The sequence below is a fragment of the Haliotis rufescens genome, unplaced genomic scaffold, assembly GCF_023055435.1.
Source record: "Haliotis rufescens isolate VD_foot unplaced genomic scaffold, xgHalRufe1.0.p SCAF_17, whole genome shotgun sequence".
In the NCBI taxonomy this organism is placed as follows: Eukaryota; Metazoa; Mollusca; class Gastropoda; order Lepetellida; family Haliotidae; genus Haliotis; species Haliotis rufescens.
In genome coordinates, this window is record NW_025963857.1 from 24,714,212 (window position 1) to 24,718,917 (window position 4,706).

Sequence of the window (4,706 nt, forward strand, 5' to 3'; positions counted from 1 at the left end):
TTGGAAAGGGGTCAATCGAGCCTGCTACATATTCATGAGCTCGCGGCGATTTGCGGAAGGCGTCTGTCGCATGTGTTCTGTGGGACTGAAGGTTCCCTGGCGGAAGAAAGGGTCTGGGACAGAATGAACCCCGAGCAACCATTCATCGATTATAATGTGTTATATATCCAATCGCTGACTTGAATTTGTGGTAAAAGTTGTATTTTAACAGTTGTTTATTTTGGCGAAATATATTATCTAATCTCTCAGAGATTGAACCATCAGCATTGCCAAACGTTGTAGAGCGAAAGTTTGACAAAAAGATAACACATAAAACATAACACAACAAGTGAAACCGTGAGAGAGTACCCGGTATTGTGCACATCGTTTTGCCTTTGACGTTTACAAACTGTTTATATACCGCCGTCATATACTGAAATATTGCTGAGAGCGGCGTTAAACATGTTAAACAACAAGCAAACACACAAACAAACTGTTTTTGCGCTGTTTCGTTATTTCCACTCATAAAATATCGAGCCTTTACTTTATTTCTTTTTACGTGTAACCATAACCACTTATTTTCTTTCTTTCTTTTTTTAAAATTGATACTTAGCCATATTTCCCAATTTATAAGCATCTTTAGATACACAATCAGTATGGGGGTACAAATACACAGAGATCCACATACAACAGTAAAATACGTTTATAACAAACACGCTTATAACCAACTGACGGATATATCGAACTTATTTTTTGGCCCCGGCCATTTGCTGTATATATGCTAAATTAACTACGGTTGTAACGAACTACAATTAGCGGTCCCTTTGAGTTCGTTATAACCGTAGTTTACTGTACTCTAAAGAAGTTACTACTGAAAAGAAACACCCGATTTTTTCATATGACTATAGTTAATCTATCATGATTAACTTTTGTCACGAACAAATCGGGTGTTCTTTAACTTCTTATGAGTTGTATATATACAGACTCGTATTAAACGGGTAAACGGCTGAGAAGCGTTTCTGTCCTATTTCATCTCCCTGGATAATCTGTTATGTCCGAGAAGGACTTTATACCAATCCGAGCTGTATGATATGGATATCTTACGATTTGTTGTGATAAGAATGACCCTTAAGGTCGCTGGTGTCTATAAAGAGCTGTTGATGTGTCGCTTATTTTCCTTGAACAGCTATTTTCCATTGGGTTGTTTTAAGTGCGTACGCCGGAAAACACAAGAGCGGCATCCTTATTATATTTGTATACCCGGTGTATATTTTTAAGTATATACGGTCTGGTAGTATAGAGTTATTATAATTATGGAAATGGTTTTGTCGATTTAATTTTCGATCAACCTGATAAATAGATCAAAGAGGCTCACATACTCATTTTGTTTTGTAATATGTTCTATATTCATAAATGAATGCTTCTTTGTCATGTAAAACAATTGGTCCTTATTTCTTTTAACAAAATATTTTTAAAATGGCATGGGCGAGATAGATATTGCCAGGAAGCAAAGGGACTAAAAAAATAAAACCTGTTCTGTGTACATGTCTCATATTAAACGTGGGGTTACATATACTGCGAGTCTGGTGTATAGGTGACTATACACAAGCTGCTATCCATATATAGGCATTGAGATCCAGACAAGTGGTTATAACCAGCTCCGAGGGATTCTGACATTCAATTCGTTTTATCCGAAGTTCGTTATATCCGGAGTTCGTTATATCCGAAGTTCTTTTTTCATCAACAGTAACAATGATTTCAATAAACTCCCTATATGAGTAGAGACCCTGGTGGTTCAGGGTTAAAATAGATCCCCAGCGACCTGTTCTTGTCGAACAAGGTGACTAACTGGTGGGGGTGGTCAGATTCTGGGACTTGATTGATTGCATGTCATCGTACCCCGCGGCGTGGAGCATTGCTCAAAAGGTCAATCACTGGACTGTCTGGCCAAGAGTCGGTAATTTACAGACAGTCGTCATGTAGCTGGAATAATGCTGAGTGCAGCGTTAAAACAACTCACATTACCCTAGGGTTAGAATATGTTTCGTAATAGCCGATAATTCGTTACATCCGACATATATCAGCTGCGGATTATATCTTAATGTGGGAGGAAAGCCCGAAGTGATGCAGGTCTCAGACGTTTACCGCCTCGGTGAAACCCACGAGCACGGGTATGGTGCTGACATACCTATAAACGTAATCGGGGCGAACCGGGATTCGAACCTACAATCATAGGTTTCTGGCGTGCCAAAGGAACGCAACTCTGCGCAGCGAATCGCGGCGCCTTAGACGACTGGGCCACCCGTGCCCCCCAAAAAGAACACGAAGTAATGAAATAAAGAAATATTCCCCTCTCTAAAATAAACTATACAAAACATATAAACATCGCATTACCAAAAGACACAGCATATGAATCATGGTCACACACACTGTCTCCGAGGCCCTAGAGAATATATAAAAATTAATCCAACCCGAGTCTAGAAGGACTTGGCAAGTCTAGATTGCCCCTGCTCTAGGAATTAGGCATTGTTCTAGGCTCCATCTGGATTTTACTTTTTATTTTGTAGATATAGATTTTCAAACAAGATTACCTTATTTCAGGGATTAAATGTTAGCCTGATGGGTACTGGTCCTTTCATACGCGAGGCCGCCTATCATTGTTCGTTCCTCGATGTAGAAGGTTGGGAATCGCGCCAAATAATGTACCATATAAGGACTTTCAGATCCTTTACATTTCGGTTGCAGTTCCCCAACACTGTGACACGTGGTCCCCATATATCGAGACAGCATGTCAGCATGGACGCCGTTAAATGGTGACTGTTCATTTGGTCTGCCCGCGACAGCTGGGGTACCGCGGGCAGGCGTACGGATGAAACGCGGGATGTCGCCATGATGTAATAGAGGATGAAGGGCATCAGAATGTATCTGGCTATAGGAAGTGGTTCTAAATCGATATGATTGTATTGTTTGATTGTTATATTTTGTCAATATGCACGTGTTGCATAACTATAGACTTCAAGGTGACATGACGCAGAGAAACTTTCGAAAATCTTACTTTATTATATACTACTACCTTTGATATTGCTGAATGAAATACTGCCACGAACGGTGTAAAACCATATTCAGTCATCATCATCATCATCGTCGTCGTCGTCGTCGTCGTCGTCAATGTCGTCGTCGTCATCATCATTATTAAACTTTCCTATACTAATCCGAGTAACTATTATATACTACTTCTACTGACTACATCATCATCATCATTATTATTATTATTAAACTTTCCTATACTAATCCGAATATACTATTATATACTTCTTCTACTGACATACAAATACTTCTGGGGCGGTGAGGTAGCCAAGTGGTTAGCATTTGCTAGTCACGCCGAATACCCGGATTCGATTCCCCACATGGGTACAATATGTGAAGCCCATTTGTGGTGTCCCCGCCGTGATATTGCTGGAATATTGCTGAAAGCGGCGTAAAACCATACTCACTCACTCACTCACTACAAATACTCCATTCCTCTTCTGCTGCGACTGCAACATCTAACAACACCGCCCTGTCCTACATACAACCGTCGACTGCATACGTTATCTCCACGACCCGACACTACAACTGTGCTATTGCTATAGTCGGGTAAGTATGTCAATAAAGTCCTCGCTTTTGTACCATTTTGCGAATATTGTCTGTTTTATATATATATATATATATATATATATATATATATATATATATATATATATATATATCATCTTAATGCGTGTCACAAATGATCCAATGTACCCAGGTACCTACAGCCCATGATGTATTAGCTAAGAGACACACAATATATTTTTATCGCTTTTTCTTAAACAGGTGCAACATTAAAATCGAGTTAACTCGAATCTTTGGGCAATAATCAGATGGACACTACTAGGCACAAGAGAGTATGTACACCCATGCTTGATGATGGCTAAAAATAAAACAAACAAGAAATGGTTATTCGATGATGATAAAACTCAATACGTCGATACGACATTTGATATTTCGGCATTATGATGCAACCATAGAGTGTAGTGTTTTCAGGGAAAGAAAAAAAACCAATAAAGTCCTATCAAGGATATCGACTCAATCGAAATTTAGTGAATGTAACTACCAATAAAGATTCTACCAGGAACAATAATGAATTTGGAAAATCATATATAATGTATACTGCGCGTATAAGCCAATCACTTAGAAAGACAGATCATTGAGGCCAACAAACGCAAATCTCCACCCAACGAGAACCTATGTATGAAGTCTTTTGATGATCTATACACAGTAGAGTAAACGGTAAAACAATAAATCCTATTTTGTCATAAGTATGTTATTCATATATGAGCCAAAAGGCCGTTAAAAGCAAACAACCCAACAGTCGTATTTCCTATAGAACATCACCCAATAGACATATATCCACTACAACGACACCCAACAGCCATATATCCAATACAACGACACTCAACAGCCATATATCCAATACGACACTCAACAGCCATATATCCACTACAACGACACTCAACAGTCATATATCCACTACAACGCCACCCAACAACCATATATCCACTACAACGTCACCCAACAATCATATATATACTACAACGACACCCAACAGCCATATATCCACTACAACGACACATAACAGCCATAACAACGACACTCAACAGCCATATATCCACTACAACGTCACCCAACAGCCATATAGCCAATAC